This window comes from Aulonocara stuartgranti (genome assembly GCF_965226115.1).
Source record: "Aulonocara stuartgranti genome assembly, chromosome: 5".
NCBI lineage: Eukaryota > Metazoa > Chordata > Actinopteri > Cichliformes > Cichlidae > Aulonocara > Aulonocara stuartgranti.
In genome coordinates this window covers 1,758,575-1,773,025 of record NC_138943.1, presented here as the reverse complement: position 1 = coordinate 1,773,025, position 14,451 = coordinate 1,758,575, and the positions used below count along the sequence as shown (strand labels likewise).

The 14,451-nt window shown below is 44.6% G+C and overlaps 1 long non-coding RNA gene across 2 annotated transcripts; it reads right to left on the bottom strand.

Moving 5' to 3' along the window:
* Positions 1-7,513: 7,513 nt before the first annotated feature.
* LOC309706726 lies at positions 7,514-14,221 on the bottom strand. 2 transcript variants are annotated; one of them, XR_014276773.1, is made up of 5 exons: positions 13,684-14,221; positions 10,475-10,789; positions 8,858-8,934; positions 7,964-8,514; positions 7,514-7,861 (listed from the first exon to the last, which is right to left on the bottom strand). It is a non-coding gene; the product is annotated as an uncharacterized lncRNA (long non-coding RNA). The 2 variants fall into 2 exon arrangements; XR_014276774.1 differs by lacking the exons at positions 8,858-8,934; positions 10,475-10,789; positions 13,684-14,221 and adding an exon at positions 8,585-8,786.
* Between the last annotated feature and the right edge of the window lie 230 nt (positions 14,222-14,451).

Here is a 14,451-nt window from a genome sequence, read left to right as displayed (position 1 = left end):
CAGCATATCATTTCTCCCAGAATAGGATATCTCATCTTTACAGGCAGGCTTCCCCATCACAGCAGCACTGGTGCCAAAGTCCCTTTCAGGAAACCCCACAGTGGAATAAAGGGGCCTGCTGTAGCTACCGGGGGGCGGGGGCACCTCATCCATAAAGGTTTTATGGGTTTTATTTTCTGCCTTTACTGCATCAACACTGGAGTGGAGAGAGATCAGATAATACGGTGCGCTTGACACAGAGGGGACAGACGGGAGATAAAGAACGATGAGGAGAAAGACGTGGAGGTGAAAGAGAGATGGAGGGCGGGGGAGTGGAAAATGAAATATCCTCTTTAATGCTGGGCTTCAGGTGAGTTGAACTTGAATGAAGCGTCTTTAATATAAAGTGCAAGTTTAATAACCTCGGTGATGAGCACATACTCGCTCAGTTCCTTTATTATTCATGACAGCCTTTCTCTTTGTGCTCTGAGTTTAGTCACAAAAACTGCACTGGGGGAAAATTCTCTCTTCTACTTAATGCTGTAAAATAAACATGATTGAGGCTGTTTTTATACTGTATCCATACTTATTTGAATGAATTAAAAATACTACAAAACAATCAATCTAGGATGCTGTGAGCTGGAAGGAGCTAACTGTGGAAATACTTGCACACAACCACAAAAACTACACAACACTGAAAGAATCAGGATGAATGAAGCGCAGACGGTCACAGTCCGTGAGTCACACCACAGTCAGCCGTCCTCCGTGCACTGCTGAGTGAAGCAGTGACGACGTCGGCTGGTTTAGAAATTGTGCGAATGTACAAAATTAGACATATTGTTGCCTTTGTGAGGCTCTCGGTAATTAGTCAGTTGGGTTCGGTTCTGCTTTAACAGTTGAGCTGTAGGTTCATTTTAATAAGTGTTTTTAAATCACAGATTTAACCAGAGAAAGACTCCAGTACAACGTCCAGAACTAAAACAAAATGAAGTCAAAACCTGGAGTTCCTCTAATGTCCAGCAGAGGCGCCAGGAATGGTAACAAGTAACAGTGAGATGGGACATATGGACATGTCACTGTTGCAGGTTTGCTGGAACGAAACGTCAGAGTTTAGAAATGATTCTTACAGCAGCTTCATCAGGTGAAACAATCACCGCCTCACAGCGCTCAGTGAGATTAATGATCTATGATCACATTAACCCCGTAACACTCGGCCGCTGACTGACAGTTATGTTTAAAATGGCCTCGACAGGACTCGGAATCAAATCACGATTGTTTGAAAGGACAAAGCTGCTCAGCTCCAAGGCTGGAAACTGTCTTCTGACAGTAACAACACGGCGGTGAAGGTTCCTCCTGTTGTAACAATAACAACTTTGTTGCTAATTTCTCTGATCTATAGAGAATATATTTGTCCAAAGAAGAAAATGTGTCCATTCTTTGGTTCTGATAAATGTTTCTGTGTCTTTTAAGAGCAGAAGTCGTACTTTGTAGCATTAATACTCAAGCAGCTCGGCCCTTTAGAGCACTGACTGGTGCTGAGAAAACACTTTTAAGCTGTGCTGCTAATTTGGTGAGAGCAAATTAAATGAAAACAAAACACCATTCTCACCATTTTCCACTAAAGCAGAGTACAGAAGCTTTTACTTCAACCGGTATATCACTGCCAACACACACACACACACACACACACACACACACACACACACACACACACACACACACACACACACTGCTGTGTTTCAGTCAGCTGTACTTACTTTAATGACCTGTAGGTGGGGCTGTGTCATTGAGTTCTGTCAGTACAGCATCTAAGCTCAGCTGCAGTGAAAAGAAAGAAAAGAGGGAAACAAAGCTTCGTTGTGTTGTTCAGACTTCTCGGCACAATCAGGTTTATGAGTCCTTCAATGTGTTTTCTGAGTGGATTTAAATCAGATCCTGTGGCAGCCACTGAAATGTCAGTTTTATTGTAATAACAGTGTCACACAGTGAGCACTGTTCTGCTCATTTCAAACTACTTGCTTTTCCATGGACTCTGCCAGAGTAGTTTTGCATGATTCACAGATCAAAATAATAATCTTAAAATAAGCTATTTTAGCTCGTCCCCCTCCAGCTCCTCACTAAAAGCAGATGGGTGTGGCTTCTGTGCTGGGCGGGGTTATCTCCTCACCAGGGATGGACCCTGACAAAAAATTGGCCCGGGCATTTTGACTAGAGACCAGGTGTTAAAGCCATAAAGCCTTTGAATGAAAACAGACGCTGTTGTGACAGTGATGTACAGTCTTGTTGGTATATGTATGATTTCTATACATTTTACATCAGATAAAATCTTTGGTTGTAAGATTCAGATAATTATTTTTTAAATGAGAATAAGAAAGTATTTCTTTGTGCCCCCCTCTCCCTGTTAATGCCCTACCTGCCCCCCTGGCAACACTTTGCTAGACCCGCCCCTGCACAGTTACCAGCTGTCAGCTACATAAAAAAGGATCCTGGTGTTATTTGTCTCTCAGAAACAGTTCATAACTTCAACTCATTCATGTCACCTAAAAGGTAAACCTGTTTCTCCATCACCTGTTCAGCTCTGATGATTCAGTAAGGACATCTCCTGGTTTCATCTTCATGTTTCCCTCTCACCACATATCCAAACCGATATCATGACCAGCAGCTTTACAGCTGTGGCTCCAGCAAACATCAGCTGATACTAGAAATTAATATTAAATAAATTCTAACAACAGCTGATCAAACGTGCTGCTGTTGTTTAGCGCGACATCCACTGGTTTCCTTAGTTCACCTGACACTTGGACCGGCGGCCGCCTCGGGTCTCTCCTTCCTGCCTTCCTTTCCCTCATCCACCTGCTGGCCTCTGTGGAAGCTCCGCCATAGCCACCACCAAACAACTGAGTTATTTTTACACATCGACCAGCATCTGGCCAATCCACCACCTTTCATTGTTTATGTGGTGTAATCTGTTTGAGTATAACCTGTTTTATTGTGAAAGGGGGTTCTGAAACAGGAAGTAAACAATAAAGGTCGGAGTTTGAGTGCTCTACAAGGTGTCACTTGAATCCTTGCCTAAAACCACGACATGGTGTCAGCAGTGGGATTGCAGTAAGAGCCTTGTCATTGGGGAGTGACAGCAAGCGGCTTTGGGAGCGGTAAAGAGTTTTTCTCCAGACGATAAGATGTCGGACGAAGAAGTGGGAGCTAGCGCAACAGCTACACAGGTTAAAATTTACAACTCGAGTTACAATTTAATCTGTTAACTGAAGAGCACCACACTTTTTCAGGGTGTAAGTAATTGCAAATTGAAGTTATTGTTGTTGAGTTTATGATTAATTTGAATGCTGAAATAAGTGATAGATGAGAGACTATAAACCTGTTTTTAAATACAGGTCAGGGCTTTTCGTGAGCTCTGAGCTCCGCGAGAAAAGACCAGTGATTCCAATTGATGGCGAGCCTAAAGTGTGATTGCCAGGATCCAGATCTGCACAACCAGTCAGACGGCCAATGGTTTATCTGGTTTCTGGTAGGATTCCACCAGTCACCCCGACTGGCAACAGTGAACAGACAAAAAGAGTGCACTCTACACTATAAAAACACTAAGTGTGAAACTTCACTGGACCTTTTTGCTGACTGACAGATCCTTGCAGATCATTCCCTCATTGAATCTGTGCTTTAACTTGACTGACCCTCTACAGGGAGTGCCGAATTATTAGGCAAATGAGTATTTTGTCCACATCATCCTCTTCATGCATGTTGTCTTACTCCAAGCTGTATAGGCTCGAAAGCCTACTACCAATTAAGCATATTAGGTGATGTGCATCTCTGTAATGAGAAGGGGTGTGGTCTAATGACATCAACACCCTATATCAGGTGTGCATAATTATTAGGCAACGTCCTTTCCTTTGGCAAAATGGGTCAAAAGAAGGACTTGACAGGCTCAGAAAAGTCAAAAATAGTGAGATATCTTGCAGAGGGATGCAGCAGTCTCAAAATTGCAAAGCTTCTGAAGTGTGATCATCGAACAATCAAGCGTTTCATTCAAAATAGTCAACAGGGTCGCAAGAAGCGTGTGGAAAAACCAAGGCGTAAAATAACTGCCCATGAACTGAGAAAAGTCAAGCGTGCAGCTGCCAAGATGCCACTTGCCACCAGTTTGGCCATATTTCAGAGCTGCAACATCACTGGAGTGCCCAAAAGCACAAGGTGTGCAATACTCAGAGACATGGCCAAGGTAAGAAAGGCTGAAAGACGACCACCACTGAACAAGACACACAAGCTGAAACGTCAAGACTGGGCCAAGAAATATCTCAAGACTGGTTTTTCTAAGGTTTTATGGACTGATGAAATGAGAGTGAGTCTTGATGGGCCAGATGGATGGGCCCGTGGCTGGATTGGTAAAGGGCAGAGAGCTCCAGTCCCACTCAGACGCCAGCAAGGTGGAGGTGGAGTACTGGTTTGGGCTGGTATCATCAAAGATGAGCTTGTGAGACCTTTTCGGGTTGAGGATGGAGTCAATGGTGAACAGATCAAAACACTGACAGAATCCATGGATGGCAGGCTTTTGAGTGTCCTTGCAAAGAAAGGTGGCTATATTGGTCGCTGATTTGTTTTTGTTTTGTTTTTGAATGTCAGAAATGTATATTTGTGAATGTGGAGATGTTATATTGGTTTCACTGGTAAAAATAAATAATTGAAATGGGTATATATTTGTTTTTTGTTAATTCGCCTAATAATTATGCACAGTAATAGTCACCTGCACACACAGATATCCCCCTAAAACAGTTAAAACTAAAAACAAACTAAAAACTACTTCCAAAAACATTCAGCTTTGATATTAATGAGTTTTTTGGGTTCATTGGGAACATGGTTGTTGTTCAATAATAACATTATTCCTCAAAAATACAACTTGCCTAATAATTCTGCACTCCCTGTAGGAACAAACTGAACTATGAGGTTGCAGCCTAACAAATACTTTCAAAGGGACAATTTCAGTGATTAAGGACAATGCATTTTATTTCTATTTTTAATTTACGGGCCCTACTTTTTGTTTTGTTGTGAAACTGTTGAAACTAAAGTCACAGTTAACTGAAATTTTTGTGTGTTATGATTATTCGCACTCATGTCCAGCTCCTCCCCGAACCTAGAGTGACGTGTACTTACCCAGGAGTGGGTTACACTTGGATTCGGAACAATACTGCTGGCGCCCTTTAAGTCTGGATCCAGATTTGATGGAACAAAAAGAAAACTAATATTTTTCCTGAGAAAGAATTTCCTTTCAAAGAAGAGAACATTTGACTGATATCACAAAATGGAAACAAATGGATGCACTTTGTGAAGAGCAGGAGACACTGCGAGGCTCTTTCATACATTTCTTTGACTTGCTTCATTCAGCGGAGACAAAGTTTAAAGTTTTATTTCACCTGAAGAAGAAAAATCCTGAAGGTAACAAAGTTCAAGAATTCAAACTCATCCTTCAAGGTCTGCAGGAGAGACGAAAATGTGCCTCAAACGTCCACAAATATCTGAGCTCATCTTCGTATTTGCAGCAACATAAATTATTTGCCGAAGGTTAATTTGCCGCCTGCGGTCATGTGACAGAACCGCTCACGTGCGGTTGTAATGTTTGGTAGGATAAAGGTTGCCATGGTAACAGCAGCACTCAGAGAAGATAGACGAATGAATTTGTGATTCAGTGACAGCTGCTCACACAAGGAGAAGAAAAAAATAAAGCCAAATGAGAACTTTATGAAAAATTCTAAACACTTTTCAGTTTTTTCTTTCACAAAGCTCCATGATTAGAAATCATCACTGAGGGCTTCGGCTGTGGTGGGCTCAAGTCAGTGATGAGGAATCATATTCTTCTCCTCTGATATCTGCGGAATATCATGCATGTTGTTCTGTAACTGCACTGCAGCCTCACACTATTTAACTCAGTGGATTAATAACCAGGTGATGCAGCTGCACAGCTGCACTGAGGTAAACTTAAACGTTGTGACTCCATGAAGATCCGGCCGATCGCATCGGTTTGTGGATGTCTCTGGTTTGGTTGCAAGATGGCGACAGCACATCATGTGAAGTTACTGTAAGCACTTGGAGAATTTATCCGTCACGTTGGGGAGGTTCAAATCTGTGGCTAGTTGGCATCTTGGAGCAACTCCTGAATTGATTTAGCCGATCATACTTCATTCTGTTCTCAATGTGTGCTTTTCAATTGGCTTTTCAGAGAGCTAATCAGCATCATTACATAATCTCATCAGGATCAATATGCATGAAAAACAAGATGTAAATAATGGAGGAGGAAGACATTTCTAACACTTTGCCTGAGTTTCTCTGCGAAATGAAGCAGCTGTTTTTAATATTCTGCTTCAGACGGAGTTCAGAAAAATATTAAAACATGCCTAGCTAATGCTAATGATGTCATTCAATTAGTTTATTTATATTAGCAACAGTCCACAACAGTCCACAACTCCTGGAGCTTTTTCTAGCAACGTGAAGACGCTAAAGTGTGAGAGACAAAAACCAGAATGGATGGAAACCATACATCTACACGGGGTATGAAAGAGTGCATCATGGGAAGTCCGCCTGCAGAGTGAACCTGTAGCAGGATATCTAAGCAATGGCCCGAGGTCACCTGACCCAGGCTGAGCTGTGGAGGAGGACAGAGACTCAGACCTGTAGCGTTCTTTGTGAGCTGCAACAGTTTCATTCCCACGGCGGCTCTCGCTGTGGAGCCGTGACCTTCAGTCACAGGCCCGACTGCCAAACACTGTATATCATTTTCAGGAATTATTCAGCCATATATTTAAAAGCAATAATTTATTCTGGGTCATTACCCCTGTGCAACATTGAGACATGTTCTGAAGGACCTATAAAAGCTTCCTGGGAATTCATGACACTACTTTGCCCCATTTATTATACCAGAGTAAATCATACAGCAGTAATGGTGATCTAAAATCCACTTTGCATTAATAATATGTGTGGAAAGCAGAGAGGGTCGTGATGATGAGCACGGGGTCAGTGAGGTGCACGTGGCCCCAATTACCCCGTCCTCTCTGTCTGCCTCTGCATGTGCAGGTGAACGAGCTCGGAGCCTCGGACGGGCTGCAGACGGATGACGTCCGTGGATGCAGCAGCCTGAGAGCTGATGTTCACAGAGTCATCCTCTGTAATCGTGACTGTTTGATTTCTGTAGTACTTTCAGTTACTTAGCAATGAATCACATTTAGGAAAAATCCATGTATCATAAATGATACTACATGTCTCACAAACAAGAACGCTCATAGAAAACCTGAAACCGTGTTTGAAATTAAAGGACACGCAATCGTTACAACTAAGGAATCTGACGCTATTACAAACAAAGTTCCTGCACATGTCTGAGGAGAGACGCTGTGGCAAAGTTTAGCTGCTACAAGCGTGTTCGCCTCAGGAACAGCTGGGACGCCTTGATCAGCAGCTCTGGTATAATTAGACTGTCATGAACTGAGGTGAATACGAGAGCTGGACCCAAAAGCAGACTCAGTTCACTTACTGAAAACCATGTGCAAGACTTTATTTACAGAAATAATGGGAGCAAAACAAGGAAAACAGGAGCCGGAGCAAACGGGGACAGCTTATAAGGTGGGCTGTCCTGAGAGGCTGCGGTCGGGACCACGGGAGAAGCAGTAACTGGCAGGTAAGAGTAAGGTGACTCTGGCTTACACGCAGGCCAGACTGAAGAGTTTCGGGGAGGGTTTTCATGGGACAGTCCAGGAGAGGAGCAGTGCGAGGGGACGAATGGTTCCCTGAGGTGCCAAGAGTGTCGGGGCTGGAAGGAGGACAGGCAGGTGAAGCGACTGCATGATGATTTCCTTCATGGGAGCTGATGACGGAGGTGGAACAAGCGCTGGAGGGAGCGAACAGGAGGTGGTGAGTTCAGGGGGATATGATGCGAAGACTGTATGCAAGGAAACAGAGGGAAGAGCAGAGCTAGACGAGGCCTACTTACTACAGGACCTAGTGACTGAACGCACCAGCGATGAGTAGTAGGCAGTGCTGGCTTTTATAGTTTTGCTATAATTGACGGCTGATGGAGCTCAGCAGGTGGCTCCGCCCAGAGGAGTAGCCAGGGAACCTGTCACGGCCCAGCGGCACGAGGGAACAAAGATGGACACAGGTGCAGAAACCAACCCGGAAGCGAGACGGTAGGGAACAACTGAACAACTATTTCCGCCCACAGGCAAACAAAAGCAAAAGCAAAGCGGCGCCACCACACTCGTGGCGCGTAGGATTATCTACGATAATGAGGGCGACCTAGACACCTCTAGGAGACGGCTGAACAGCAGCGGCAGCGGGGAGGTAGAAACAGGACTAGGCAGGGGCCGGGGCATTGGTTTCAGGTGGAGGTGACAGGTGGGGCGGAAGCCCGGAAGCGGTCGAAGCGTGGGGAGGCAGGCAAGTGAGTGGTGGGCCGGCAGGCCACGTCGTGTTAGCAGCAGGCGGCCCAGGTCCAGGAAGGCGGGAGTGAGGGAGACAAGATCTCCGCTCCAGGTGCTACCTCTGAGGACAAGAGAAACAAGTAAGACATCACACAGCGTCTGACAGAGTTATGATGCTCCACTCGACTGACATGGGGATAGCAGATACTCAGGCGATGAATGGTTGAGAGCGCAGGTCTGATATACTGCTGGCATGATTGCTCACAGGTGGTCAGCCAGGGAGGAGCAACCGAACTCCGCCCAAAGGAGGAGGGGCCGCTGTCGGAGACCTGCAGGTGCCCACCCAGACCATGACAGAACCATCCTGATGACGAACACGAAACCCCCCAGCTGCTCCCACGGACAAAGACCTGTTCATGTGAAACTGTGTGTGTAACTGAGTATATTGTACAATGAATTCTAACCTTGGGGTGGTGCAGTGCTTGCCTCCCAGGACAGCGGCTCCTGGTTTGAATTTCTTGGTCAGGCTTCTTCTTTGTGTCTGGAAGGAGAAGACAAACTCCACACTGAAGTCAGAGTTCCTGTGTTCAAACACTTGAATGGTTAAATGGCTGTAGGTTAGATTGTGTGGTCTGTGTTGGCCCTGTTCAGGACGTACCCCACTCATAATGTGAATTCTAAAATCCACCGAAAGCCAGACACACAGCGACATGCTAGTTTTAGACTTCCATACTCAGAGGTGCCCCTGAAAACTGAGTTACGGTAATCAGGCAGCTGAAGACTAGTATTTGTACAGAACTAGAAATACTAAGTTACTGGCTGATAACATAAAGCTTTTAGAGCCAGAATCAAAGTTTGTGTTTTTGGTTTATTAAAGAACTGATAGAGGTCACGGACTGACCAATAGGAACTGTGAGAGAGCAGGAAGTAGAGTGTGGGCTTCCCTGCTCCTCTGTAGGGTCCTGATTGGGAACAGCCAGATGGGAATGATGCCTGCTGAAGTCGCAGTGAACAGCTGACAGAGAGTGAGTCAAAAGCTCGAGGTGAAGCTTTACTCCTGATCTCCTCTGTAAAAATAAAATAGTCTTTAGGGAAACATAAGGATGGTTGGTTACTGGAAAGCTTCTGGTTTCTGGCTTGCAGTCCGAGTTCTGCTGAACAACTATGTTTGAGCGGCTCACGTTGCAACCAGGTGAAGTCCATGTTGAATAAAATGTTTGCAATCTTTGCTTCTCCTGGAACGACGTCAGACATGGTCTGATCCCGGCAGTCACAGGACTGATGACACTGTGCACTGAACTGTTACTGTGTTCATCCGATCCCTGGTCAATGTGCTCGATGACGCATCCACGAGAGAGGATTGATCTGCAGGAATGTTAAAGCTTACCAGATTTTACTGCTAACTTTTAATCGTTGCTATTAACCTGCTGAGTTTTACGAGCCGCCCAGCAGAGCCGACCGTCGCTGACATGCAGCTGGGAAAATTGGACTGTAATCAGACCGACGATCTGGCCAACAGAAACAAAAGAGTGTTAAATCTCATGTGGCTTCCAGTCCCAATACAAGACTTTTGAAATGAAAGTGTAAAAGGGTCAGAGTGAGGATGAAGGCCCACAGAGAGGAGTAAATAACATGGTGAAGAATGCTGGAGGACAGATTCTGCTGTGAAAATATCAAGTGTGTTTGATCATCAGGCCTTCCACGAGGCCTCCCAGACGAGAGGCAAACAAATCCTGTGACTGACAGGTCCTCAGGATTTCACTAAAACCAGTCCTGGACAAACATCAGCTAATATCAGATATCATATTCCAAACTGGTTTTTGAGGCTATCGCCTGGAACGTGGTATTAAAGGATTGCTTTGCACTTTTAATTATTTCTAAGAAGAAGATATTTGATCGGTTTGCTGTCTTTGTTGTTAGCAGAATTACTCAAAATGATATGGGAATAAAACATTTTGAGTGAACGTCCAACTTTTTAAAACCTGGATCCAGGAATTTTTGGAGGAACTTATACACAATTGAATAATAAATATAAAAAAGAAACACTGGAAAATATTTTATCAGTGTGGATGTGTGCATACCTCTGAGGTTTATACCAAAGGCTCTGTGACAGTTTGCGTTGACGGTGCAGACAACTGCAGCTCCAGAATGCAACCATGGCTGCGGCTAACGTCGCTAACACCGATGCTGTCACCCAGCTGTTGGCCCAGACCAGCCCGACGATCATCCTGGGTACCAAGAACCTAGCAGAGGCTCTGTCTGGCCATGAGCAGATTGTGTATGCAAAAGGTGTCCCGCTCATGCTCCGTCACAACTACACTGCACATCTGCATAAAGATCAGCAGAGCCTGCCACCTCCAGCACCTTCAGCCGTACTCCGACTCCACATAAACGGTCTAAAAGCGATAAAAGGAAACGGCAGGATTGTGAGTGCAGCTTCTCAGAGCAGGGACACAATTAATGAAACGTATTATAAAAAGAACCCCTGAAACTAAATGCAAATTCAAGCTGTAAGGCAGATATGAGAGTCAAACAGAAGCTAGCTGGTCATGATCATGAACTTAAAGTGGACCTATTCTTCCTTTCCTTATTTCCTCATCCAGCAGTGGATGCTCATAATGAGCATGATAAAGGATTTTAATAATGAGGCTGTGGCTGCAAAAATCCTATAGACGTCTGTTTAAAAATAGCTTTTTGAAAAGACCTCTGTAAACACTGTAAACACAGAGTTTAAGGGCTGCGTCACTTTTGGGGTAACGATGAATAAAGGATGAAGTCTCCTCTGTGGATATGGGTCATATCTTGTTTCAGAGTGGAGGATTATCTGTGGAATAAAACTAAACGGGATGCTCATTGGCTAATGCGCTGTCTGTCAGAATGCCTTAGCCAATGAGAATGTGACTTCAAACAAAGTAGATGTCCTTATATGGTCACAGCTGTGAGGGCCCCTCCCACCTGCTCTTTAAACTCTGTTTGGAGGTTGCAGAATAATCAGGAGAACCTTGGCTTAAATGGAGAGGAGATAAAGTGCAGAGGATGAGCTGAGGAACTGCACCGAGGCTCGGTTTAAGATAAATCAGGATTACTGTGAGCTGTGAATCATACAAACCTACACTAGTAAAGTTTAAGTATAAAAATATGGAGCTGGAAATGAGCACATCTCATTTTAAAAGCAGTCAGTGGACCCAGTTTGATCGGCCAGGAACACCAGTCAAGTAAGAACAGGAAGCACGATGGCCGGCTTCCTGTTAGGGTCTTACTGACAAACAGTGTCCAAGATGCAAAATCATCCACATCTGTTTTTAAAGGAGTGAAGGCAGAGATGTGCTTATAGATCACTGCACTCATTCAAAATAGACGACAACAGCTTCCAATATATATTTGCCGTATCTGGCCATCACCAGAGGTGGACACTGAGTGTTCGTCTTGCTCTTAAGTGATGATTTATTCTCAGTAAAAATGGAATAAACAAGCTTGTCTCTGTTCCTCTCTGAGTGTTGCAGTCTTGTCGGCAGGCGAGCGCAGTCACTCTGCCTTTAACACAGCAACACAAATCCACTGGGCAAATGTACAAGCACAAGGTTTGCAGTGAGTTTGCAGTTTGTGCTGACCTGTTGTGTGCAGGGGAAGATTCATTTTAGAAAAACAGCACACGCAACCTCACTCCGACCTTGACTTTGTTGTGACAGGAGTATTTCAAAAGGAAAATAATATCTGAATAAATCACATGCAGCTTTCAGTCTTCCCGAGTGGAGACAAAGCAGGAGGCAAAAACAGGCCAAATTTGTTGCTCTAAGTAGATAAAAACATCCAAATAAGTCAGCGCTCAAAGTTTGCTTCACTTACTTTTTTGCAGACACAGATTTACACTTTTAAAAAGGCACAAAAAGGTCCTGAAAGATTAAAAACAAAAGAGCTGATTTTGTGTGATGCGCAGGCTTTTTGCATGAGGTTACACCTAAAATGTGTTTACTAGTCATGTCGAGTCGGCAGCCTGTCTGCGCGCTATTTTTCATCTCCACTGTAATGCAAATAAAGTGAAAGAGCTTCCCTCAGCAGAGAGGCTGAAAGGTTACATCCTCAGCGAGCGTTTTGCTCGCGTCTTCAAAGCATACGTACGTACACACCGCACAACACCGAGATGCAAAGAAACACGTGCGTGCACAAGTGTGTGCACGTGCTCACTCACAGACTCGCGTGCCATAAAGCTTGCGCGTGCACACCCCTGTGCACACACACACACAACACAACATGTGCTCTGCAAAGCAAAGATGCTTCTGACTGTGTTAAACAAGACCTTAAATCATCTTTGCCAAACGGAGGGATCAGAGAAGAGAGAGCGAGGGGAGGAAGCGATTTCCCTCGCAGGCAAAATGCCATAATAAGTGTATTGTTTTTCAAACTGAAAACCTTGAATCCAAGTCTCATCTCCCTGGAGACGCAAGAGGCTTACTCTTCTTAGCTATTTGCAATTTCAAATAGATTTCTGTAAGTGTGTGTGCGCCGATGCATCTGGGTAGAACATGTGAGAGTCGAATTCTCCGAGAAAGAAATGGAAGATTGAAGCAAGGGAGCATTGAGGAGAAGGATGGGAGGGGAAAAGACGCAATTATATTCTCTGCTTCATTTTAATGAAGTGCAAAAGTAATTCCCTTATGAAAGCTGCAGTAATTGCCCAAACAGTCTTATTATGTGACAATCATACTTAGAACAAACTGCAGTATGAAATTGTGAGGGATTGCAAATCAAGGCCAATGATTTTTCACAAGAAGATAATTCAAATATATTTTGTTTTTATTTTTGGAACAGAACGGGCTCTTTTGCGCCGCTCTCGTCTCCGTGCGTCGAGCTGTCCTTTCGCCTCACTCTGAGTGTAACAGGCAATTATACAGCAGGAGATTTGGCTCATGTTCCCCAAACAGCCGAGAACGGGCCGCGCTCCACATAATGTAATCTCCTTGTCCCAACTCTAATCTGGACATTAGGATGAAAATGTGCTTCTCGGGTAGTTTTACGTAACGGTTTCATCTTTAAAAGTTCCAAGAAGGCCGCTCCGTGTAATCGCACTCTTTGGATATATTTCATCTTAATGCTCCAGTCACAGGATTTCAATGGATGTGACAAATCCTAATTCTGAGAAGTCTGATATTTAAACTGTTGCTGGAATAATAATCCCACATTCGGCGCTGACAAAAAAAAGCATCGCCAGGTTCCTCCCAGCCCGCTTCAGCTACTTCTAATTCAGTTCATTTCTCAGAGTGACTCCCAGCAGCCCCCCGAGAAGGCAAACCTGTTGAGTTCCTGCTGTAGAATAGCAATTAGTGACGGTGATTAAACGTGATAGAAAGATTATTCAAGTCCCCTCGTGCCCCTCGCTTAAAATTCGACATCTCGTGGCGGCGGTGCCGAGGTTAGGAGAAATGATTTCCTTCCTTTCACTGATGGATTTCTCTGCGCGCTGATGGAGGACGGTGGTGCTTAAAAGGAAGCACTTGCTCTTTGACTGATGCCAAAACCATTTATGGTGGATGTTTGCGACGGCTGGAAGATTTTCTGCAATCAGGCTTCATTGTAATTGCTCCGAGGAATGAGAAAAACACCTGGCAAAAGAGCAGAATGGATTCAGATGTGCGCGTTTCTGATGTAACTCGAGTGTTTGGGTGAATCCAGCTTATGCGAGTCGCAGAAAAGCTGCGGCCCCGAGCGTGAGTCTGAGGCTGACTAACAGAGAAATCGACACCTCGTTTAGCCCGACCGTGCTCGACCTCTCACGGCCCTTACACAGACTGTAAATAAAAGATGGATGGAGCCACCGTCGCGTTTTCCATTGGTTTCTGCCTTTTTAAAGCCACAGGTGAAAACAGAGAGTAGACAGCTAAACTACACAGAACCAACAAACAGACACACAATATTAGAATGATTGACTCACAAGTTGTTACAGCTCGCCGTGCTGCTTAGCACCGTTGCTTCACACAACAAGGCCCACAATGTGGCCGAGGTCTTTCTCTGTGGGCTTCTCCCCAGGTACCCACAGTCCACAGACATGCAGTGAGTGGGC